The following is a 27,424-nucleotide window of genomic DNA, read 5'->3' as shown; positions in this document are numbered from 1 at the left end:
GGAAGTTTTTCACAGAAAGAGTGGTCAAATACTGGAATCATCTACTCAGGGAGGTGGTGGAGTCACCATCCCTCGATGTGTTTAAAAAAAGACTGGATGTGGCACTTGGTGCCATGATCTAGTTGAGGTGTTAGAACAAGGGTTGGACTCGATGATCTTAAAGGTCTCTTGCAACCTAGAAATTCTGTGATTCTGTTATTCTGTGACTCAAACAATATACAGTACCTAATATGATGCTTGACTCTAATTGAATTAGTTTCTTCACAGCCAAAGATATTTCAAGGTCTGATTTCCCTGATGTAGTATTCCTTCAAATAGCCTGAAATAATTTTAAGTCTATTGAAGAAATAGTAGCAATTCAGGTTTGTGCAAGGTGTACATATGTTTTACTCGGTGTGATGATCTTCATTTTTATAAAGTCTAAAAATTTATATAAAACTTTTTAAAAATCCGTGTGTGCTTTTATCAGAATGTTTAGAAAAAAGGGATGTAGTCACTGGTTTCAGATGGAGAAACAGTAGCTATTGCTGTATTGATTAATTCACATACACTAAGGAAGTCCTAGCAATAAGCATATTCCTATTTCTTTGGCATGTTCATAACCACGATTCAGGTTGGAAGGGACCTCAAGAATTCTCTAGTCTATCCAACCTCCTAGTCCAGGCAGTGTCAGAGGGAAAAATATGCTGCTTATCTCCAGTCCTTGTTTCAAGTTATGTCTGTTGTCTCTCATGCTCTGTCTATGTGCCCTGATGAGGTGAAGTGCTTGCACAGGAATCTCAGTGGCTGGGAGGATCATATCTGAAAAGTTTACACCTAGAATAATCAACAGCTAGTGCTTGTGCTAAGGTGTTGCACCTGCTAAGCTGTTGCACCCACTTTTTCAAGGCTGTAGTAGGCTCCTTCATGTCCTTAGATGGAGCATCAGGCAGAGTAGATCAGACTGCAGTGAAGAATGCTGATGAAGCAGAGTTTTATAAGCTGAAGTTCCATGGTTACTTTGAAATAATTGGATTAAAAATCTTTGTGTCTGTGACAAAACTTGCATCCAGTTCACCAGCAAGAGAAGAGATGAGATTTTACCATCAACATTTTATTTTTAATGCTGTCAAGTGCCTACTGCTTCTTTCTGGGTCATCTTGTGCAAGAAGGACATTATTCCATCCATTCTTGTTTGGAAAACACATGAAAATCCTTGAACAGTAAAGAATATTTCTAATACTGATAGTTTTCCCTCTGTTTAATTGACTAGCTAAGAAGGCTTAGAAAATGAAACTAATTTACCAGAATTAAAGTAAATTAAGTAATGAATGACAGTAAATTATGGATAAAAACAGGGAGCACTGCAAAGCTAAGAAGAAAATAAACAGTTTTGTTTTTAAATTCATTTCTATTCAAAATGAGAAAGCACTTGATTTTACCAGCCTTTATAAATGTTTTATTTTGGGCATTTCTTCTCCTAGTTGAAATAATTATGACATTTATATGTTGAATGACATATATCTCTGGCATTCATATGATATCGTTTAGCATGGTCCAATTATTTTCAGTGATGCGTCAGGGGCGACTGAATGTATTGCTTACATCCAAAGGCTAAACTAATGCTGCTTCATTAGGCACAAGCTGCATGCCCAGGGATGCTAAAGGCAGTTAAGCATCTGCGCCAATTCAGATTTTTATGTTTTCAGAACTTTTGCCTTAAATATTTTGCATCTCTCCCCCTCCTTCTCCCAGTCTCATCAGAACATTCTTCTGTCTTTCAGTTCCAGAACAGGTGTTAGCATATGCAGAATATAGTTCAATGTGACTGGATCTAAAAAATGTCACTTGAACACTGAGGATATTCAGGGTTGTTTTCAAAGGAGACACATATTCAGCTATATGCAAAGCCTGTCTTGGTGAAGTGCATGTTTTATCAAGCAATAAAGATTTTGGCCCAGCCCCTGAAAGCTAGAGGCATCACCACTATAATGCTATTTTTGTGTAGGCTTGAATTAGCATGTGCACACAAATTCCTTGCGTGTGAGGGTGTGTATATGCAGAGTGAGGGTGCAACTGCACTTAGAGGAGGGCTGCAGAAGGGATTGATATTCCTACATGGTGTGTCCAAAGGCACGCAGGGAAAATGTGACATTTGACAAAAATGAGCTCTATGTGTGTGTGTGTGTGTGTGTGTGTGTGTGTGTGTTTGCATAGGTATTGCTTGCATGCCTTGTCCTTTGTGTATTAGGAGTTCTGCTTCTATTTAAATTTGGTTTGTTAAAGTTGATTTGGTATCTCATAAGGGACTCAGTGCCATCTTGGGATTCTATCCAGCCATTTTCTCCACAGTTACCATGAAACTTTAACTCTTAAGGCAGCATACTAAGATGCTAAGTTGCACAAGAGAGTTTTTATATAACACTCTTTTCATCAGAAATTGGTTTGTTTGCTTGGGTGTCCTACTTTAAGGTGGTAATGGGAGTTCTGAACTCAAATTAGAACTTCAGTGCCCATGTAAGTATGGTTCTTTCAACTCTATCTTTGCAGGAGATAACATTCTTCTTTTGGAGGGAAATTCTATACTTTTGCAGGTTTTGGTTTTGTTTTTTTTAAGTACACATTTTGCTTTTTTCAGAGCTTTTCTAGGCCTTCTTAGCCCCACTTCCTTTATCTATCTTCATCCTTAAGTGTTTTAACTGAAGATAGCATAGAAGATGCTTCTTACCGCTTTCATGAAGAGTTCCTGAGTTCTGCAATTCCATTTCTCACATATTTTCTCTCACATAGCCTGAAATCTGCCCTTCATGGCAGACATATAGCAGGACTTGCCAGATATTTTTAGGCTTATAAAAAGAGTGAATTTTTTGCAGAGTGTTTATCTTCGGTGGTTTATTGACTGTTTCTACATGTAAAGTGAGAACATAGAATCACAGAATGTGGTTGGACAAGGCCTTTAAGATTGTCAAGCCCAACTGTTAACACCACTATATTCACAACTGAACCACGCCTCCAAGTGCCACATCTTCACATTTTTTGAACATTTCCAGAGACAACTGGAAATGATCTCTGGAACTACTTGACCACTTTTCTGGACAAGTTTTGTCAGTGCCTGACCATCCTTTGGTGAAGAAATTTGTCCTACTACCTTATTTAAATCTGCAACTTGAAGCTATTTCCACTTATCCATTCAATGTTAAGCCAAAGATACATTTCTTCTTCTTCTATATTATTTGTGGCTTAAATACTAATTAAATATAGTGTGTTACTTCTTTAAGTATCTTCCTACAGAAAAACCATGCAAATTTAATTTTCGGATACAGAAAAAGCATTTCAAATAGGTCATAATGGAATAAGTGAACTAATGTAACAAAAATATAGCATAGCAACTCCATTGCTGTAGAAATTTTATAATGAGAAATGGAGTAGGCAAATGTGACTTACTTATATAATTAGTAATTTAAAGTATTTATTATAATTAAAATTGTAGAAATTATGTGGATAGTAATCAGTTTTCATTACAGTCCTTTGCACATTTCAGTGCTATAATTAGGCTGTGGCATCTGTCATTGCTGATTAATTTGTAGACAACTAAATCTTCCCATTAAGATTTTTAATGTGTACCAAGGCAAAATTATCATTTTCTAAAAATACAAAATAAAAAGTGGTAGCTGTTTGGGGATATTGGCTTTTTTACTTTATAATTTTGGAATCAAAAACATTCCAATGGGGTCTGTACCATTCTCTATGAGCAGCACTAGGCGGAAAGAGACAAAGTAGCTCTTTTGGGCTTAGAAAATAACAGCCTTTTTTGTTTTTTTAAAGCCTTTCACTACAGTCCTGCACACTTTGGGCTCAGCAGTCCACGAAAAGCTGTTCTAATGGTAGGAAGAGAAGAGAAGAGCTTTATGTTACCAGGCTATGAAAATGATGGTATCATCTAAATTGCAAGATTTAAATACCTCTGGTGCTCCTGCTGTGTTCTATAAAAACTTGAGTTTGGCTTCAGTTGTGTGAGGATTTACTTTTATTTTACCTGTGTTTGCTTGTTTGACTGTAGTCTTGAAAAGCATTGAGTCATAAGTGAATGAAAGCTATTATGTCCCAGGTCTGTTCACTCAGCTCCTGGGATGTCAGAATGTCATGCTTCCTTATTTTTTGCAGCCACATGCAATATACTTTAGCCGAACTATAAATACTTTTGATTGATGACCTGGATAGGTTTGCCTTAGCTGCTCTGTTGCTTCTCTTGTGTTCTCTACTTGGACTGTACTTCAGGATGTGCTGGATTTAACAGCAAGGTAGTTTATGAAGTAATTTATGAAAGTTTCTCCTACTTCTTCTGATCCCTCTGTAAGATTTCGCAATCTTCTTGGCTGTGCTGGCAGGTTTTTTCTGCTTCAGTAAAAACTGAATCACTAGGCTGATCTAAGCTAAAAGACAACCTTCTGAAAAAAAGCACAGAAAACAACATATGGGCAGAAACAGGGATGAGATCAAGAAAGATGGGAATTTTTGATCTGTTTCTTTGCCAAGAGTAGCATGTTGAGACTGTATGGTTCCAGTCTAGTCTGTTGTGAGCTAAGTCACAGGGAAATCAGATATGCAAAGCCACCAAACCAGGACATATTTTGCAAGTGCCTTTTCAGGGCTGCACATCAACCCACACCTGAGCTTCCAGGAGATTTGCTTGATTGTGGAGCACATATTTGGGCTAATTCTCTGTTCAGTTTCTTAATCCGCCTATGTTACTGTGCAAAATTTTCACTTTGAGGCTGGGAGTATTTTTACTGAGAAACACTAAAGAAATAGGACAGCTTTTCAAAACTGACATGTATTCTAGCACACACATATATTTCTTCACTTCTCTAATACTCATAAAAGCCTTCAATGATATTTAGGAAAAGATAATCTCTTCCAATACACATTGCAAGTAGCTTAAAATGGCAGCCCTGATAAAAATAGAGTGTGCAAGTCAGGGTGTGTCGCATCAATAAATATTTTTACAGATTCAAATACTTGACGATATTTTATTGAGAAATAAACTCTCATGATAATGAAATCTGTGCTACTAATGAATCTAGTGTTAACAAAAGTATTCAACTCAAATCTGACTCCGACTATGCATTCGACATGATCGTGTTTTTATATTCTATTGTTATATAACTTTCATGTTAATTATTAAACTTATATTGTTCAATTGCATACGTAGATTTCAGTCAAGCATGGCTTCTCATGGTTCCCCCTTAAATTTCTAACATAATTCCTCATGATTCTTCTTATGATTCTACAATAATTATATTTAGTTACTAAACAATCATCACATGTAACAATTATATCTTTTATCATACTGCTTACGCAGGTGTACTGATCTGAGAAAACACAAAGCCTAACATTTTCAAAGTCTATCTTTAACATTTTCCAGGGCTCCACTATCATGGACATATAAACATTTATACCTAAGCCCAGCAGGGAGACCAGTGAGAAGTCCAAGACATGAAGGTAGGCAGGTGAGGTGGATATGAAGTAGCAACTGCTGTTAGGCATATGTGCTGTCATTTTCCAGCAATCTCCAGTCATATTCAGAATTATTCTAAATCTGGTGTTAGGATACTTCTAAGATAATTCTAAAAGACAAGTCTGATATGTAGTAAAAATAAATGTGTTTTCCAGTCTTGTATGTTCATACTCTTGCAAATTTCTCTTTTTGTTTTCAGAAGCACTTTCAACTGATCCTTGTTGTAGAGGGTTTAGTTTTGGCCAATTGCCTATGCACCCACTAGAATTATTTACTCCTTTTCTGCTGCAAGACAGGATTAGGAGAAGAGCAAAGCAGGCTCAAAACTTTAAGGAGTATAAGGAAAACTTTATTAACAGAAGTAAAAAAATAATAATTAGAATAAAACCTTCAGAACACTTCTCACCCCCACACCCTCTTTCCTTTTCCACTGACAACGTTGAGACAAAACCTGGGATTGTCTGTCAGTTTACCACCTCTAAAATAGTCTTTCATCAGTTCTTGTAGGGAAAGGAGTCTCTCTTGTCATGCCATGGAGACTTCTCTACAAGAAACAGGTCCCTCGTGGCTTTTATTTTCCATGAATAGCAGCCATCCAGAAATCTGCAATTGTGAAGTTCCTCCTATCTTTTCCAGCCTTCCCACAGCTGCTTTCATGGGCCATGTTAAATTTCAGGGTACTATTTTAAGGATGAGTTATTAAAAGCAAGTGTTCTCTTTATCTATTTCTGAGATCATCTTCATCTCTGGGAACAGAGGTCTTCTTCTTTCCCTGGGGAAAAAGGGTCTTCATCACTCTTATGTCTCTCTGTTCAAGCTTCTCATTTGGATCACAACTACTTCAGCATCTGCTTGCCTCAGTATGGATGTTTTTGCTCATGTCTACAGTTTGAATGCTCCACCTCCCCATGCTTTTTCATGATTTAAAGGAATATTCTAGTGTATCACAGTCTGTCACCATGGCCTTACCAAAAGAATTTCAGCCAAAGATTAAGGCATCTCCTCATTCTCCTCCCATATGGGACTTGACTCCTTTGCTGACCTTGGTGTCTTCATATTGTTTCTCTATGTGTCTTCACTCTGTCCTTTTCTCTCACTCAAGAGAGGATTGGTGTCTGCAAGTCTCATCTGTTTTGGGGAGTTTTACAGTGCTGAAAGAGCTGTAAAACAATTAATCTTGCCCAGGCCTGCATATATTCATGTGATTTTTGCCAGGTGGTGGTTGGAGTACTCATGGTGATGGATTTTCAGGCCGCACTGGGGGGCTGTGTCAGAATCTCAGGAGGCCTGGGGCTGCTCCCAGGGCCTTGTGAGCCCCCTGAGAAGAGGCTGAGCTGCACTGGGACAACCTCTTGGCAAGGCGACCCAGCAGCCTGCAGTGCTGCCCAGCTGGCCCTAGAGCTGTTTGCAGTGGAGGTTCCTTCAGCGGCTGCACTGGGAGGAAGCAGGAGGTGGAAGCAGCTAGGATCTTATCAGCCAGGCTAGGGCTCAGCTGCAGCACACCGGGGCCAATGGCCTCCCCTTGCTCTGCCTGGCAGGCTCCGGGGCCTGGCCCGGTCCCATCAGGCTGCGTGGGCCACAGCAGAGTGGGGCCTAGCATGTCCTCTTACCTGTTCCCAGGCCGGAAGAAAATGACCTTTTCCTAGGCTTTAAAATGTGAATCTCACAGAGGCAGATCTAGTTTTCTTAATGGTTTAATCAGTTGTCAATTCTCAAAGATAGCCAGCTATTGTTTTTACTAGGCACAAAGGACGCTCTAAACAGCTTCTCTCAGAAAAAATAATTTCCGTGGTTGGCTCCAATGCAAAAGCAGCACACTTGTGTTCTCTCTATCTTCAACATTATTATGCCTTTAATAGAACCCCAGTGGTACAAGAGTGGTAGGAACTGGAATATCATCCACATTTTTATTTTATCACTAGTAAAGTAGCATCTTCAATGGACTGACTGCATCAGTAGACAAGGTAATAACTTCCATGTAATCTACCAAGACTTTTGTAAAGCCTTTTCTTTAGTCCCACACAGCATTTTGGCTACTAAACTGGAGAGAGAAGGGTTTGACAGATGGACTGTTAGATGGATAAGGAATTGGTTGGATTGTCACATCCAAGGAGTTACAGTCAGTGGCTCAGGTCCAAGTGGAAACCATTTAAAAGTGGTGTCCCTCAAAGAGCCCTAGTGGGACCAACACTACTTAATGTTGGTAGCTCTCACGGATGTGGATGATGTCACTGAGTGCTCCCTCAGCAAGTTTTGCAGATGACATCAGGCAAGTGGAGCAGTTGACTCACTGGAAGGAAGGCACGCCTTCCAGAGGAACCTTGACAAGATTAAGGTGTGGGCTTATATTAATCTCATAGTCTCATGAATTTCAGCAAAACCAAATATAAAGTGCTGCAGCTGGGATAAGAAAATCCCCAATATCAGTAAAGGATGAGGAATCAAGGCATTGAGAGAAGCCCTGCAGAGAAGGACTTGGAGATACTGTTACATGGAAAACTGGACCTGAGCCATCAAGATGTGGTTTCAGTCCAGTTGTATCTGAGGGTCTATCCAAAGCAGCATGGCTAGCAGGTCAGGGGAGGTCATTTTGCCCCTCCCCTTTGCTGTGGTGAGACCCCCACCTGAAATACTGCATCTAGCTCAGGGTGTCCAGCATAAGAAAGGCATGGAGCTGTTAATCATCTTGCTTGAGAAGAGCACCTGAGAGAACTGGAAGAATCATTCAGCCTGAAGAGAACATTCTAGGAACATATTATTATGGCCTTTCACTATTTAAAGGAGATTTAAAATAAAGATGGAGAGAGACTTTTTTTTTTTTTTTTAATATCCAGGACCTGATGACATGTTCTGTAGACATCAGGAAGAAAGATGACATGTCTGTAGACATCAGGAAGAAATTTTTTATAATGAAGGTAGTGAGACACTGGTACAGGTTGCCCAGAGAAGTTGTAGATGCCCCATTTGTGGAAGTCTTTAACATGAGGCTAGATGGGGCTTTGAGCAACCTAATCGCTGCATGGTGTCCCTGCCTACGGCATGAAGGTTGGAACTAGATGATCTTTAAACATCCCTTCCTACCTGAACATTTCTATGAATATATTATATTACATTAACATTCAGGATGGCTTTTTCACTCTGAAAATCAGCACTCCATTAGTAGAATCATCTACTCAAAGAAAAGGTGCCTCATTTTTAACTTGATGGGTTTGTTACTTGCTACAAATATACTGCATAAATCCTTAGATCAAGCGAGTATTATTGCAGGAATGGATTTTTATTTTATATAAGATCAATTAAAATGGACAGTACTCAATAGAAGAGATGTAATTTTTTTTTCTTCAAGTAGTAATGATTACTGGTTTGTATTCTGACAGTATTTCTTCCTTCAGGAATCCAAATAGGGATTGTCAGTTTCTGAGTCTCAGGAATTAAATGCACTTCTTCCTGGACTCCCATAAATAGCAAAATGCAGATTAAAACAGCAGCAACAAGGGAATTAGATACACATGTGCATTCATCCTGTTCACACTCTGTAAATTCTTTGTAAGTGAGACTAATTTTGATTATTTCCCTATGTGTAAATATATTAAAAATGTGTTAGAACAGCTGTCCAGGCACATGCAGGCTAAAGTGATTGCTAATGTCAATCCACTCTCTGGCCATTTGTTAGGATACTTGGGAAGAATTGTGAGCAGTTTGCTTGGAAGGATGTCTTGTACTAAGAAATGCAATTTTATTTCTAACTTAATTTTCTTTTTTAGGTGTCCATATGTTGTGGTTTAGGAATGTTATTCCCCAAATTATTGCTGCCACTGAAACCATGTGCTGTTCCCTTGGTCTCCCTCTCCCTTCCCTGTGGTAGGCTGGAGAGGAAATTGGAGATGCAAAAGGTAGAAATCATAGATTGGGATATGAGGAGTTTACTGGAAACAGCAATGAGATAAGAAAATTAACAGCTGCAGTATCAATAACAAAGTGTACAAGAGAGGCAAAGGCTTCAAATGTGTCTGCTCATACTTGGCGTTACCCAATCTCTCCCTCCCCAATCCTTACTCAACTGGAAGGAAACCCTTCTCTGCCGACATTATTTATTATTCACCTGGCTAGTGCAAAAATTACTGGAACCAGTACACCATAAAAATACAAATCCTTTCCATGTGCTGTGTCAGGTTCCAAGGAAACTCTGGTCACCCACACCACAGCTCCAGCATGACATGCATAACTCTCTTATGGATAACACTTCAGTTATTGCTACCACGTCGTGTAGAGTTTACCCTGAACACTCATACTAAAGATATGTGTGAATTACTCTTTCTGCTAAATTCTCTCAGTCCTCCTGGTATCAGGAAATCTAGGTAACAAAAGACTGGGAATGGGGAAAATGAATTTTGCTAGGAAATGGCCTCGTCAGTGCTGGCAATGTTTAGCTATAACTGCAATATACAAGTTCGTTGTCCAACAGAAAAGCAAATATTCTCTCTGCTGCAGTGGCATTCCTGTTTGAATTTTTAAAAAATTAAATATGAAATCTTACCCTTAATCTTTTTAAAATTTAAATATAACAGATCTGCCCACAAAAATCTGCGGGAATTACACTGTTGGAAAATTTGTAATATAGCCATCTATGAGATTTTCTTTCTATTCATTGTTTTTCAGCTTAAAAGATACAGAATGTAGTCTGCCTAATGTGACCCAAGGTTACAATTACCACAGAGTACATGGCACAAAAGATGGAATGAAAGTAACTCTGCAATTTAGCCTGATGCTAGCAAAAGTCTGGAATTCTAAATAACTTTTTTTGCTTCATCTGAGAGAATAAAAAACACCCCATACATTAATTAATGCCATGTTTAGAGGCATGCCAACAGCTCTCCAAACAACTTACTTTTCATAAAGCAGTCCCATGGTCTTTCAGATAATTAGTGGGGGGAATTTGGGATAAGAAGCGACTAACAGCTACACAACAAACATACATCTTCACCAGTTTTATTCTTTTACCATTTGCATGGTGATAAGCTGTTTTCTTTCCCTTAAGTAAAAAAGAAAAAAAGGAAAATATTAATCCACAAAAAAGCCCCATCAAACCAACAAACCAGCCAATCAAAAAAAGCTTCCCAATGGAAACTGTAAGAACAAAATTATTTTTACTCAGTAATGTATACTTCTTATGGCACAGACATTTTTATTTTGGTTCAACACACTTGTTATTTTCACTGCCTTTGAGGAATCTTTCATGTAGAGAGCCAGAGTAGCCACAAATATTTACTGATCATTGTACAGGGTGTGATAGGTCTGTCAGTATAAAAATCAGAGAGATTGAAGAGAATTGAATAGTATATTTATGAAATTTGCAGTCTAGACTGAGTTAGTTCATAAACTAATTCACATTCACATATTTCATGCAGGGCTTGTCTATTTGATTCTGCTTTTCCTGAAAGAAAAAAGACTATTTGATGGTTTGCCAGGGGAAACATCAGACTGGTGATGTTTATGAGAGTAATTGCTTGGTCTTGACTACAAAATTTTGAATTTTCCTTATTAATGAGCTTCTCAGATGGGAAAAGGTATAATTCATTTTTGTGTTTATGATAGTTATTGAAGAATGTAGTTTTCAAATATTTGTACAACAAAGAAAACTAAAATCCACAACTGTGCCTGGTACCTTAAAACTACTTTCTTGTGAATTCCTAATAAATGTAACTGTATTGGAGAGTAGATTGACACTTGAGCTAAATTCCTGCAACTACTCTGACTAGCAGAGTTTTCATTTTATAAAGTGAGAAAAATAAGTGTCTCTTGGTAACCACAGAAGCTCTGCTTTTCTACCACAAACTGAGAAAATATGTAGTACCACATATATCCGAAAGTAAATGCTTTGGAAACAGTATGAATTTTAAACTGTGTGTGAATAAGTTTTTGATGGCAATAACCTTTTAATTTGGAACATCTTAGGACCTTTTTTTTTTCAATAATTCCAATAAAAGTTTATTCAAGATAGGATCTAGATGAAATAATTCAGGTATGGGTATATTAAGATGTTTTTGAAATCAATTGAAAGCATATGAAATTTTTGTTTGTTAGTTAATTTGGGTTTTTGTTTTGTTTTGGATTGTTTTTCTTGAAGTGTAAGGTATAGATTTTAATTTCCCTTTTCTCTTTCAAGAAAATATGCTCTTTTCTGGACTATTTCTATATCTAACATGTTTGAAGTATCATCTTAGCATGTAAAGAAAGAAGGATGAATGTCCTATAACTATACCAGACTGATCTTAACAACTTGAAGTCTTTATTAATTTTAACAGGATTCAATACTGTGTTATGATTTTTTTATTATAAGCATAACTTTTTTATTTATCTTAGTAGTTGAATATATTTACTTATTATATTAATAATGCATACAAATTGTGCTTGTTTGTTTTATTATAAAGTGCTACCTCTTCTGAGAGAGAATTGCAAAAAAGATATCTGTGAAACATAACAGAGGAAATTTCTCAGTGTCTTTCATTAGGCTGACTGGAGAAATGAGGAAAAAGACAATGTTTCTGGGAAACTCAAAAATTCCTTTCAGAATCAACAGTAATGGCAGAATTTTTCCTCCTTTTTTGGCTTAGAACTGCCATCTAGTAGTTCCTTTGTAACATCATCACTGCTTTTCAGGTTTCTTTCATTACTTTCTCAGGGTTATTTCACTGCACACCTGCTGGGAATGCATGGCATAGAACAACTGTGGAATTGTACTGCTGACAGCTGACAGTCTTCTGTGTGTTTGTACCCTAGCAGGACACCACCATTTTTTCATGGTTTATAGATGTCCACAGATGAGACTAAGACTTTTTGTACACACTTGAATGAGACATGATTACTGTTTGTCTTGAACTTTTTGGTGCCCTGTAAATGCTATTTATGACTTTTGTCAACTACTTAATATTCTTATGGAAACTCTAGTCTTAAGATAGTAGTTTTATTTCCTGTGGGGAAACAGACTTTTAAAAGCAGTACATGCAAGGAGCTAAGCAAAAGTTTACTCAACTTTATCCCCAAAGTGTTCTAGCAAGAAAGTAATGTCTTGCCAAGAATTACTGAAGCACATCTCAAAAGGCAATAAAAACCTTTGATCTTTCTCTTTCTTTTTTTTTCAGTGGAATGTTCTTTTTCTTTCTTTTCTTGATGTTCTTGAGGGATATTACAAAGGAAGAACACAAGATATTATCAGGTCAAGCTTTACTACTGAGCAGCTGGAGGAGACAAAGATGAGTAGCTAGTGGTAAATTAATTTTCTGCATGAGCAGAAACATCTGTTCATTGCTGAGATGTTCATTTGTCCAACCTTTCAAAAACTTTGGTTATACATACCCACTTCTCAGCATGAAGCTGAATTTCTGTGTTGGAGGGAAAGATTAAAGTGTGGCTGCTTTTATTTATTGAATTTTGTTTGAAAAAATGTGAGCTGTATAGAAAGAACATAGCGGATGAGAAAGTACACATACGTCAGTCTAGTCACATCATATTTTGCAGCTGTGTTGTACCCCTTGACAAGCATTACTTTGCATGTGGTCTACTAAGTAGTGTTAACCTCTACCTCTGGTTTGATTTTTTTTCCCTTCTTTCCTACACAGTGCACTACTATCTTGTACATAAGAATGATTAGTAATTTTCCTTTAAAGTCATATTTTTCAAAGAAGAAAAATTTTATTAATTTTTTAACCAAGTGATAAAAATGAATCTTCTTGCGTTTTTCACATGCAGAAAAAAAAAAAGGATACTTGGGAGTGTATTTTTGAAATTTAGTAAAAAGTCTGGACTAAAAGGGACATTTAAATTGGTATTAAAATATCAGTGAAGAAAAAGATGCCTCAGAAATATGTTATGCTCAGCACTTAGTCTGCAAGTATGTCTGCTGTAAATATGTGTAGAAGATGAATTATGCAAATATTATTTACAATTAAGACTTATTTTTAATAAATATTTCTGTTAGTTGCTAATCAAAAATGTAGTATTCTTTTGAGTAATTGAACCCCAGGCAAATATCTAATTGCCTTCTCTAAGATACTTCTAGAATTTTTTTGCCAAAATTTTCACATTTGTTTAGAAAATATGGTATGAAACTTCATGTGAAGGTATCCTTTTAATTTTTATTTCAATTACTCTTAAGACTGCTGTATAAAGATCTGTTTTGATGAATCACTGTTCATAGATGCTGATTATTCTGTCTTAAATGTCTACCTTGATTCCTTATTTTTTTAATGAAAAAGTACATTTTGTAGAAGTATTGCTTTTGATATCTTAACAATGAATTATTTCTAGCTCTGCTCACTTTTCTTTTTTTTTTTAATTTATGTCCTCTCATGTTTTCTCACAGAAACAGCACTCTATAAAACACAGGTGAAAAGAAGTTGTTGGTATTTTACAGCTACAGTCCCTGATTTACAGATTCACAGACTACCAAGAGCTACAAATCTTGCTGAGTGTGATTCTCTTATAAAATTTCAAGGTGTGAAATAGCTGTGTTAACACATTTTAAATTAAGCACTGTAACTTTCATCCTCACAGTATTAGCTTTCTCAAATGTATTTAATTTTATTATTTTATTTATTTTATATTTTATAATTTTAATTACAGAGGGTTAGTGACGTTGCTTCCTCTGTTTCTTTCTCTACCTTACTCTTGTTAATGCTGACAGAGACTGAGATTCAAGCCTCTGAAAAAATTCTCATTTTTTCCTTTGGAAGAAGTTTGTCTTACGTGTATCAGAGGGATTATTTCATGTGCATCGGAAGACAAAATCTCAAAATCTGGTATAGAGACTTAAGTTTGTTTTCACCAGTCTGAGCTGCAGAGTGCTGTATAGGGAATTGCTCATAGTAGTAGGCAAATATTGCAATTGCTAGATTATAGACAAGAGCCTTGCAGCAATAGCACCGAACAAAGCAGTCTAGAATTTGCATATTTAGATTTTCTTGCTACTGAATTCTTTGAGGCAATGTGTGATTGTTTTCTTCTGGGGCTGTTGAAGTTAGAATGCAAGGTCTTAATTATGTGCAAACTGCACCCAACTTAGAATAATTTGCTACTGCTTATTTTGGGAAGGTCTCTTCCCTGTGTTATGGAAGCAAAGATTTCCTGAAGAAATCTTCAGAAGAAGAAATCTTTCCAGAAGATTTCCTGACCCAAACATTTCTTCCTTCTATAAAATTTCTATATGATCATATGAACTTTTTTTTTAAGTACTGTTGTCTTCTGCCTTTGATTTCTGCCTTTGATGTCTATGTGCAGCATGTGGAATTACTGCAATAAAAACATGACCAATACAGTATCTTGCTTAACAAATCACTATATGACACATGAGAAAGGATGGAGATCAACCCTGGAATCCTAAGAGGAACATTCTTTGAAAGCTGCACTTCAGATATAACAGAAAGCAGTTTGAATGTCAGTGGCCAACATGATACTGTTATTTTTTCATATATAATTCAGTTAGTTCTCTACAACAGACTTGTTAAAGGTCTCTTTTGGTCCCCATGTTGTGAAAAACTGTCACAAGACAGGTCATGAACCAGTGAACTAGATCCCACAGTTAACCTGGTGGGGGATGCTGCAACCGCCTACAGCAGCATGTGGAAAGGGAACAGAAAACCACTAAGGTACTTAGATGGAGCCAGGAAATGCTGGCATCACTAATTTGAAAACCCAGAAATGGGTATATGAAAATGAGAAGTCACACTTAACATGTCAAATAAATAGTCCACCAGAAGGCCTGAAGAGCTGCAAGTGTCATCATTTTATACTTTCAAAGAGTTTGGAGGTTTTTGCTGTAGTAGGTATTTAGGGATTTAATTCCAGGAAAGGCTTTAAGGCTGTGAATCTGAAGATTTCTCTTAAATAGACATACATCCATCAATCCTTTCTTTCTGGAGATGACTGAAAGATAGAAAAAAGCAAGTAATTTTGCTTATGTAGTTTTCTTGTGATTATGGCATGCATCTGCAAAGAGGGATTTCTGAAATGGTTTTCTGTCTTTCTTCCATCCTGAGTTTACATGGTATTTTGGGAGGTAGTACTCTTGATTGTATCTTTGGAGCTGCTGTTTCACAGCATCTAAGTCTTTTGACTGCAGCGAATGAAGTTTTTTAACCTAATTCTGTTCAACTGACCCTGGCCAACACCAGGAGTCCAGTGTCTTGATAATTCCCATACTTGTGAGTTTTTTCTCCCTCACCCCCTCCTTTCACCAGGGCTTTCTAGCTAATTTCAGATTCATGTCTTTGGTGTCTCACTGATAGTGCCACATCAGCCCAGTGGATAAGTGTGTTTTAAGTCTGCTGAATGAAGACTTGGAAGGCAGACTCAGTCATCACCATATAGGATGGAGAATGACTTGACAGCCTGCACCATTCATCATGGAACTGTGCACAGTTATCATTGTTAAATTCTTATTGCTCCCTATGCTTGCAGCCTGGAATGCACACTGGATGGCACAGCATATTTTTCTGACCTCTTTATGTTCTTTCTGCTACTAATAATTAGCCATGTTTCTTTGGGCTGAGCCATACAGATTCTCATACAAATATGCCATGTGAGAACAATAAAAAGATTTGTTACCCTGGGGCTACTTAAGTAGCACTGTAGCATGCAATGAAGATAGAACTGGGAATTTTTATCATTACAACCTCCACTAAGAGCAAGCCACAGCCAGCAGTACAACATGGGTCAATGGTTCAATGACTTGGTCTCCAGTCTGAAGTAAGAAAGAAACTTTGAATGTTGAGGAATGGGCATATGGCCTATGATAGTTATGGTTTACAAGTTTAAAATAAATAAATAAATAAATAAATATAAGAAGGTGTGAGTATTCTTCTCCCAAGTCTTCTGGAATTCTGTCATCTTCAATAATATTCCCAATTACATCAGTATATCTCAAGATCTGATTACATAAGTTTATATCTGAGGATGTTTAAGTAGTCCAAATGCAGGAGATGACAACGAATCATAGAATTAAAGCATAATTTAGGCTGAGATAGACCTATAAGATCATTGTATCTGATGAATAATGCATAAACCATGTCCTTTAGTGCCATATCTACATGTCTTTTAAATACCTCAAGAGTTAGTGATCCAACCCCTTTCCAGACCAGTGTGTTCCAATGCTTGACAACTGAAGAAATTTTTCTCAATATCCAATTTAAACCTCCCCTGTGATAACTCAAGTTGATTTCCTCTTGTCCTCTCACTTGTTGCTTGGGAGGAGGCTGAACACTACTTGGTTACACCCTCCTTTAAGGGAGTTGTAGAGGGCAATAAGGTCACCCTTGAGTTTCCTTTTCTCCAGGCTAAACACCCCCAGCTCCTTCAGCTGCTCCTCATAAGATTTGTGCTCCAGATCCTTCACCAGCTTTGTTGCTCTTCTCTGGATGCACTCCAACACCTCAATGTCCTTCTTGTAGTGAGGGGCCCAAAACTGAACACAGGATTTGAGGTGCAGGCTGTACCTGTGCTGAGTACATGGGGATGATCTCTGCCCCAGTACTTCTGGCCACACTGTTTTTCATCAAGTGAAAAAATCTTCATTTATATGCTATCTAAGGTCCCAGTTAAGCTCATGTCTTGTAGGTTGACCAAGAAAAATCAAGCTTACCCCTATGAATTTACTAGTTTTTTTACAACTAAGTGGAGTTGATTATTGATATGGGAAGACCCTAAGGTAGGAATGTAAAGGTAGAGAAGTTGCATCAAACTTGCAAGTTCTGCCTCCTACAAGGAAAGTTTTAAGTCCAGTGTTACTTTGGCACTTTAATATGCTAAGATATATTGCAGAGGCAGATAACACAACAACTAAACTGTTCTCAATTTTTATTCTTAAAGAGCATTCAGCATGTATTAGATATTTAGCAGTAATCAGCCCAGTCAATAGCCTTGAGCTAACATATCTTGGAGGGAGATGAATGTCAGACAGAATTAATTCTTTTTTGGAAATTTATTATTTGGAATATAATCTATTCTAGTATTTACAGTTATGGAATTTTGTAGCAGTCATAGTCAGTCAATCGCTTTCCATTCAGGAATATAGTCAATAAATGACAGCACTCCAGGCACTGTTGCTTATTTCTGTACAAGATAAGAAGAGTATCAGAAGTGATGATTTTGTCCAAGATTCGGACAGAAGAAATATATATACACATATTTTGAAGCAGAAGCCTTGACTCTTCCTGATGCACTGAAAGATCTCTTTGAAATATATTCTGCATAATATATTAAATCATTGTTGTACATCCTGCATGATTGAGTTTACAAGCGAACAGAAGATAAATAAGCTAATAAGTTTATAGGCATATTAAAAACAGGGTAAAATGAATAAATGAAGATATATGTGATTTGTTTACTGTTTGGTGGACTATCCTGTTAGATGACAGGAGAATTGGGGAAGTAGCAATGTTATTTTTTTTCTTCTAATTTTCTCTGAGGAATATAAATGATCCTAATGACAATGCTCAAATACTGAAAAAAAATCTACACCTGTCTTCTTAATCAGACCAAATTCAAAGTTTTACATTCCAAAGAACAAAGATAAAGGCAATGCTTTAATAAAGTTTCTCAAACTGAGAAAGGGAGGGCAGCTTATTGCAGATGAAAGCAGAAACCAGTCACATATTTTGCAATAATGGAAGAGAGGTTTCCACATTACAGGGAAAATGTTTACACAGTCTTTTTTCATAAAAAAAGAAACAAGTTTGGTTTTTGTTTTTCAAATGCCCTACATAAAAAAAAAAAGAAGCCCAAAAAGGAAAAATCACAATTCAGTTAAAACCACTAGAATTTTAGGAATTAAAGATATAGGAAATTTAATGAATCTGAAAGACTAGAAAGAATGGGTTTGGGAAATTGACTGTATGCCTTTTTTTTTCAAGTTGCCTCTTGTGTTTTGCGAGTTTTTAAACTCTTGACACATTTTCTCAAAAGCAGTGTCAAAGGTACCAGTAAAACAGTTTCATATGGATGACAGCTTTATTAAACAGCATTCCCGAGAGTAGGACACTAACAGCTGGTTAATATTCATCACTGCAATTTATGGACACTAGTTGAGTGCTATGTCAACAAAATCAAGTCTGTTTTGTTCAGATAAGGTTTTGTTCAGATAAACGTTTTTGAACTGGTTTAAGTCTTTTTTGTTAGCTGGAAAATCATGGTTTTGCACTGTATAAGTCTGTGCACAGCTGTAGAAATTGCTTCCTTCAAACAAATATCTATATGGCTATCTGTTTAATCAAAATGAAATAGATGTAGTCAAACGATCTCCTAGTCTACAATGATGCTTCCCAAATGTTGGAAAGTTAAATTAAACTTTGAGAAAAAAGATATGCTTGTCATAGAATAATATCCAAGCTGTTAGAAGCTTTGTCTTGAGACTTTTAAAAAAATAATGCTTACTATCGAGTGGAAGACAGAAAGTTATCCTGGGGTGGTTTAAGTGGACGTGAATGTCAGTCCAGATTTAAGAGACACAATCAACTCTAAATTTAAATGTGAATCTATATAGCAATTTATGTTAAACCTTTGCCACTTTTGCAAAATACTTAGAAACTACTTTGCCTTTTTGTTCCCATACTCCCTGCATGTGCAGGCCTTTGTGGCATTTTCCTACTGTGATCCCTGTCTTTAATAAATTTTTGTTAAGTGCAGCTGATGATGTAAACTATGATGATGTAATATGATAGGCAGCAAAGTCTTCAGATCTATATATTAAATTGCAGATCTTTAGTCACGTTGTTACTGCTCCATTTCTCATGTACACAGTGTCACACTCGATGCAACTGTGCAGGAAAACTCCTGGTACTAGAATGGCATAGAGTTAAATAGAGTTAAATTTATATTTAATAAATTAAATTCTCTTTCTTTCTGATAGCATTTGGAGAATTATCCCCATCTCATACGCTAGTGCCACAGCTTGCTTTTCTCCCAAGTGAATCTTGCCTTAGCAGAGGTGTTAATGTGATTTTATTATGCAAACTTAATACATTTGTTGTCGATGTATCAGGGAATGTGTATATATTCCACAGTACCACCATTTATGTTGTGGTATTTGTAAAAGGAGGCTCTATATTTACTAGCCATTAGAGACCCCAGTCAGATATAAGCATTTCATTTGGCTTAGCTTGAGACAATATCTACAGCAGAGTTTGTTGAATATAAAGCTGCAAAACAGAGCTGCTCTGCTCAGCAGATTGTGGATCTTACATGTGCAGATAACACTTATGACTTTAATTGTGTAATTAAATTTCAGAGAAAGAGCCCTTTGCAAGAGTGAACACCAAACATTTCTGACATCCAGACTCTAACTGCTGCTAGCAGCTTTTCTTGTATGCACGTTAGTGACAACTTCCAAATGTTGATGTTTATAGTCACTCACTTATCCCTGTTTACTCACTTTCCCACCTTTCTTATCTTTCACATACCAAATATTTCACTTTCTAGCAAAAAGGACACAAAACTATTGCAATACTGAGATAAGATCTTTACCAAGCACCTTATGTATTTATTTTGTGAATGGAATGTATAGTTATTGTGTAGAGGTCACTATTAATTCTCTGGCTTCTTCCTTGTTAATCTTCTACTCTGATTTTTGTCCCTGTTACAAGTAGCAGTGTTCTCCAGTTTTCTCAGATTCATAATTATTCCTCCAAGCCACTTGGAACAAACAGCATTGAAAAGAAAAGAGGTGCAATTTGACTTTGGACACTCAGGAGTTGACAGTGCACTGTTTTGACAGACAAAATTTCCATAACCGACTGTCTCTTGGCTATCCATGCAAAACTGGCTTCAACCATTTGCAGTTGGTGATAGTTCACAACTTTTAAAGCACACAGTGACTGACTGTCATGTTTAACTTGAGGTGTTTCTGAAGGGGAATTGAAAACCATGCTGCACAAATCTGACTACTAAGGAAGAAACAAGAGGCCATTTTTGAAATCTGGGATCCTCGTATGTGGGTAAGGGGAGAGAATTAAAAAGCTTATTTTTATGTGATTTTTGTAAATGACAATCTGTGTCTAAGGCAACAATGTGCACCCACATCTGAAAAGTCGGCTGCATCCTGGGCTGCATCACTTCCCTTGACCAGCAGTTCAAGGGAAATGATTCTGCCCCTCCACTGTGTTCTTAGATCCCATTTGGAATACCACATCCACCTCTGAGGTCCTCAGCATGGGAAAGATAAGGATCTGTTTTAGCATGACCAGAGGAGGTCAAAAAGATGATCCAAAGGATGGAGCACCTCTCCTATGAGGAGAGGCTGAGATTTGGAGTTCAGCCTGGAGAAGAGAAGTGTCTGGGTGGTCTTTGTGTACTTAAAGGGGGCTATAAGAAAGATAGAGAAAAACTTTTTAATAGGGCCTATTGTTGTAAGGGAAGTGGTAAAAGTTTTAAATAAATAGAAGGTAAATTCAAACTAGATACAAGGAAGAAATATTTTAGAACCAAAATAAGCATTGAGTTGGGAGCTATACCACTATACTTATATCAGAACTATTGGCATATATTTTATTATTAGAGAATTGCAAAACTCTGATGAAGACACTGTATTGAAGGCTAAATTAAATCTTGACATGGCTAGAATGTCAATAGATGATAATTTCCCTACCATCAATGACTTTGTGTCAATGTTTAATTTAACTGATATCTTAAAAATACTGCTGCCTCTTTCTGAGGCATCTATAACTTCTGTTCAGCATGCTGCAACTTTTTTTTCCCTGTGTATTATTTCATTTTTCATGCATGTGCAAATAGCTTCCTCTGGTGTACCTATATCAAGTGAAACACAAATTGTATTGGCACCACTGGGCTTAATTAATCTTCTTTTTTCTCTCTTTTAAAGAAGATGAAGAGCAGTAATATAAGAAATAAATAAAGAGGGAACAGATTTATTTCCCAAGTGAGGGCAAACAGACTGTCTCTCTAAGGGAGGAGCTAGTTTCGTCTGTGGTTTGTAAAACCTGGCAAGGTAATGGTCATGGTCAAAATAAAAATGAGGGAGAGGAGGCATAATAGACGAGCCAGGCTGGCTATATAATTACCTAATTAAATTTCTTTATTTCTGTCTAGTCAGTGCCTCTTTTTAGATTCATCTTCAGGTTATACAGGACACAGAAGTGACAGTTATACAATGCCAGTAGAAAAAAAGCAGAAGGAAGAGAAACTTTAAGAAAATCTGTGGTGGCAAAATTTACCAAAGAGAAACTTTAAGTCTCCTTTTCATTGGCCTATTGTCTTAGAAACCTGTGAGAAACAGTAAGGAGAAAAACAATAGATAAACTTGCATCATGTTCACTTTAGGGCTTGTATCAAAATCCATCATTTTAGTGTTATAGTGTCTTGTTTGTTTGGCATTCTGCAAGCCAGAAATGTATCATTTAAATCTACTATAAGCTCTTACAGAAATGAGCATCCTTGTAAAATTCCATTTGATAAATTTAGACTATCTTCTTTACTTTTTTAAAATTTATTCAGGAGTCTACATTTTTTAACAACTTCCTTCTCTTGCACTAATTTGCTTCTTTCTATGGGCAAGTGATGAAACACATGGTTTTAACTTCCCTTTGCTAAATTTAAGACTTAATGAAGCACATATTATTAATACTGCAAAACTATAAATGATGATGTTCAGCTCATAAAATAATGCTCAATTTTTTAACCTTTTTATAGCAAAATACATATGTTTATATATTGTAAAGGTTATACAGTCACTTAAAAGATGACTGTATAACCTTTTCAATATATAAACATATGTATTTTGCTATAAAAAGGTTATAGCAAATGAATGTTTGTTTTAAATAAAAAGGAAGCATTTCAGAATTATATATTTCATAAATGGAGGGATGGTGAAATGTGGTGGCGATAGATAAAAAGAATTAAGATTCACAAGTCATTATGTCACCTAACAGATTTCAATGACAACAGAAAATACCCTTGTGGGTTACCTCTGGTGAAGAGTCAGGCCTCATCCAGCTGCTCACTCACACCTCCTCAGGGGTGAATTTGTATGGTAAAAGTGTGAAAATTTGCAGGCTGAAAAAAACCCCAATTTAATAGGGAAAGAAAACTGTGCGCACAAGACAAGTAAAATGGGGAATTTATTCACTACTTCCCATTAGCAGGTAGGTTCATAGTCATTTCCAGGAAAGCAGGTCTTCATCATGTGTAGCTTTTACTTGTAAAGACAAACACTAGAATTCCTTATGTTCACCCTTCTTTCCTGTAGGCTTTATTATGAAGTATGATGCTACATGGTGTGAAACATCGCTCTGGTCAGTTGGGCCCAGCTGTCAGGGCTGTGTCCCCTGCCCTTGTGCACCCATATCTTCCTCACCCTGGTGCTATGTAAGCACTGCTCAGCAGTAACCAAAACTTCCCTGCAGTCTCAACACTGTTTTGGCTGCAAACCCAAAACAAAGCACCATGCTAGCTATTATGGAGAAAACTCATTCCATTCCAAGTAGAAAGTTTCTGTGTATCATGGTGTATCATGCATTCTCTTCACAGTTCTGGCAAATGTAGTGCAATCAGCTCTTTATGTAACAGTAACATTTGCAATATGCTTTGATAGCACATTGCAGATGGATCCTGGATGAGACCCTTAGGCCTTGATTAATAATGGGTTTTAATTTGCAGTGCTAAAATATAAAATTGAGGAACTTTGACACTTTGATTTTCAGGGAGTTATTCTCAACATTTGAATGCAAATGGAAAAAGAACAAATACCTGAGGAATCAAACTTTGTTGCCTGAAGAATCTGATGTGCTTGAGAAGTTCCTGTGGGAGGGGTTTATTCAGTAGCCACTGACATAGAGAAAGATGAAAATTCTAACCACAAGGAAAAGACTCAGTTCAAAGTCAATTTATGCGAAATGTGTGAGTGGGTGCTAAGGTTGACTCTGTTTCCTAGAGGCCTCTGTCATCAATTATACAGTGCAACATGGATGCTACATTAAGGCTTGGGGACACATTGCACTGGGTTTTTTCAGCTCAGGATGCAGGGTGATGTAGATTCGATGTAGATTCAGACCTGCATACCTCGATGAGCAGCACCTAAATCTAAAGATTAATCAATTTTGGCATATACTGTGTAAAACCGCAAAATTTTTCTGTTTTCAGTAATAGGCTAAATTAGATGTCTGTACTCACACCTCAAAAATTCTAAGTGAAACTTAAATTCAGACCTGGATTTTACAGATACTGTTACCTGTAGTTCATATGTCAGGAGGTTCTCAGTCCTCATCAATCTTATGAACAATGCAGAACTGGTCACTTTGACTAGTTGGCTTTGCTGCAATGAACCTTTATGCTGTGAATTTTGCCTAAATTTTAAGTTCTAGAAGCTCTGAGAATTTCTTCCCAGCACACAATATGTGAGTAATATTTTTTATAAGCTCTCCAAGACTCATCTTAAAGGAGCACATAGAAGGAATAAAAAGTTGCTATAAGTGATCTAAGCACAGACTTCCACAAAGAAGCATTTTAGAGTCTACAAACATAAAATTGATGTACTGTTCTCCACTAAGAACTTCTTTCAGGCTGCCTGAGTTGTGGGTTGTTCTGGTATGGAAAATGATTGGTGTCTTTTTATGCAGGATGCCTGAAGGTATGATGGTGCCCTGAATAGCCGAGGATCTGTGAGGTCCACTGTGAAGCAAGCCATGTGATCCAAATATGTCTTAGAGCCAAATCTTTTCTTTTGCCACACAGTGTCAACAGGAAAAAAAAAAACCAACAACCAACCCACAATGAACATAATTGTAGTCATATAAAAATTAAAACAGATGTGTCATTTTGTTGCAGTGGCTGGAGGAGAATACCAATGAGGCAAGCTCTGAATAAGAATAAATAGTAAAATCTTTTTTTATAAGGTAGTTGATTTAATTTCCAAAAGAATGTAGTTAACAAACAAAGTATTAATACTTTCAATTCAAATTGCTGAACTTAACTTTTAAGCCCCAACGTGAGTTCCATGACATTGTAAGCAGAAAAGCTAACCTGTGAGCTACTTCTGGAATAGAAAAATTAATTTTGGGCAAAATGAGGCAAGCTCTGAATAAGAATAAATAGTAAAATCTTTTTTTATAAGGTAGTTGATTTAATTTCCAAAAGAATGTAGTTAACAAACAAAGTATTAATACTTTCAATTCAAATTGCTGAACTTAACTTTTAAGCCCCAACGTGAGTTCCATGACATTGTAAGCAGAAAAGCTAACCTGTGAGCTACTTCTGGAATAGAAAAATTAATTTTGGGCAAAAGTTAGACAGTTTTGTTCCACTGTTGTACTCACTAGAAAGATGACCTATTCTTGTTTTTCAAATTGCTGTCTAGCTAAAGAAATTAGATTTCTTACCAAAATGCAGACAACCCTTTCTAAATATACATCTTTTTCTTTCACTAATGATATTTTCCTTTCCTTTTTTTATATAGTATTACAGTTACTTGTACACTTTAAATTAAAGTTTTAAAAAAGAATTTAAAGAGTTAAAGAAATAGAAGTTTTAAAACAGAAGGCCTTTAGTGGCCTAAATGGTGTACACACCTCAGCTGTGTTTTCTTAGGTGCAGGAGACTCATTTCTAAAGCTTCCTTTTGTTTTAGTGCACCAGAATCATCTGGTCAATGTGTAGATGTACATTTATGATACAGATACTTACCTTAAGAGGATTGGAAATGTTTGAAAGCTGAGTATGAGTCCTTTTAGGAAAAGGGCCATTTAGACATCTTAATAAGAATATTTGAGAAACTGTAAATATTAGGATCAAAAATAACTTTTGCCACTAATTTTTAAGGGAGAAAAAGATTTTTAAATGGATCTAAGGGGAAATTCCAAACATAAGAAAAGCTTAATAGTAATGTGGAACATGATCTGCAATCTTCAGCAACTGCCCTCTTTTTAAAATCAATTCCTCCTCTTGCTCTGATTATGTCCTTAGGCTGCAAATTATTTAGAAAGAAGTATCTTGGGTTCACACCTATCAGTGCAGTAGACACTCTCTTAGTGTCACCAATATAAAAAAAAAGGGAAAAGCTGATACTTAGACTGCACTAGAAGTGCATATTTTATTATTATAAGTGATTTCTACTTTTAGAAAAAGCATACTACTAGAGGAACTGAACATTTAATACAGATTTTTTTTAAAACTTAAGTTATTGAATTTCTCTGTGCTGAAGAACTGATCCATTAACCACTATTGTTAGGACAACATCCATTTCTTATAACAGCAATTCTACTGACTCAAATGAAATTTAACATTTTGACTATATTGTTCTTGTACTAGAAACAGAGTGAGCCTTAATTTGGCTGTTTGCTTTCCCCATTCTGGTTGGCCCATTTTTTTCTGTCTATGGAGTCCTAAGACATCCTACTGTATTATACACAGTACGAGCCAAATATTTGATGTAACTGACAGTTCTATCACTTTAAGTAGCTATTTTTACTTTCAAAATATTTTTCATTTAAATAGCTAAATTGTTCTTATTTTCATGCTCATAGTCATGATGTACTGTTTATTCCAAGATGATGATTAATCAGTCCTCCAGAGATGTCAGACAGTTCTGACATCTGTTGCCACTGTTGTTTACCAGTCTGTGTCTGTGCTGAGCTTTGTGTTTGTGATTTTGTAAGGAGGTGGGAATCATGGAGGACATTGTGTTAGTGACATTGTGAATGCAACTTTGAATTTATAATATCTGACTGATTTAATAGTTAATATTTTAGAATTTAATATATTTTAATGTATCACAAGTAGATTTGACTTGACAGTTAATGAGGAGAACAAAGTACAAGGCAAATGGAATTTTTTGCTTTCTTATAACTTCAACACAGCTGTCCGAGTCCTGTGAGTTAGACAGGATTGCCTCAGAAGTCATATTTCTCAACTTTTTGTCACTAAAAAATAAGTGGTATAAACCCTCAGTCACTTTATAAGTGGTTAGAAAGGTGGTTTGGATTTGTACAGCTTTAGTAATAAAAATCACATTCAGGACATATGAATGATTCTATTGGAACCAAAACCAAATGGTATCAAAGATGTCCTTTGCCTTCTTCCTCCCAATATTTCTGTAACTCTGCTGGAGATTTTTATCCCCCCACTTTTGCTGACACAAGTACATATTGAATTGCTTATTCAAATGAATATAGAAATAATATGTCTAGAAGGAAAGAAGTATTTACTTAGTTTTGAGGTGTCTTAAAGCAGTGTTTGTTTTGATTTATCTAGATAATTTCACAGATCTGCATTAGGGAAGGGTTAAACAGTTGTGTCTTCATAACTGGCAGGAGAGAAGTGTAGGAGCAAACAGCTGACAATGGGTGAGAGGTGATAATGATATAAACCTCTTTGTTACTGATAAATATATTTGATATATTTTTGAAATATCTTATATCTTTGATATAAACATTCCAAAAAAAAGTGAAAATGGAAATTATTGGAGATGATGCCAATGCCCAAAACCACCAGAATTCCATATTTATAACAAGTTACATGCAAATTATCATTGAGTCCAGGTTGCCTGAAATTGACTGGACAGCCTGGAGCAGTCAACAGATACTTTCTGCCTTTCAGTATCGGATAGTACATTATCCTTAATGTGGTGTAGATGTGAGCTGTGTTAAAAGAAACTCCTTCCCATCTCTGCTCCTGCTTTTGGCTGCATGTATTTCCCTTGAGCCAGATCCAATGACAGAAATTTAGCCTACTACTAAAAGAATAAACCCAAAGCAAACAAAAAATTAGTTTTCCATTAGATTAGGTTGCTAAAGTGACTCATCCTGCAGCTGTGGATTAGTTACATCTCATGCACGGAAATGAAACAGCAGCTGGGGCTGGGGAAGAGACCACCCTGCTCAGTGACAACTCACAGTTTCTCCAAACATGCTGTCATGTTCTGGAAGACACA

This window comes from Molothrus ater, chromosome 1 (assembly GCF_012460135.2).
Source record: "Molothrus ater isolate BHLD 08-10-18 breed brown headed cowbird chromosome 1, BPBGC_Mater_1.1, whole genome shotgun sequence".
Taxonomy (NCBI): Eukaryota; Metazoa; Chordata; class Aves; order Passeriformes; family Icteridae; genus Molothrus; species Molothrus ater.
Note: the sequence above shows the minus strand (reverse complement) of the source record.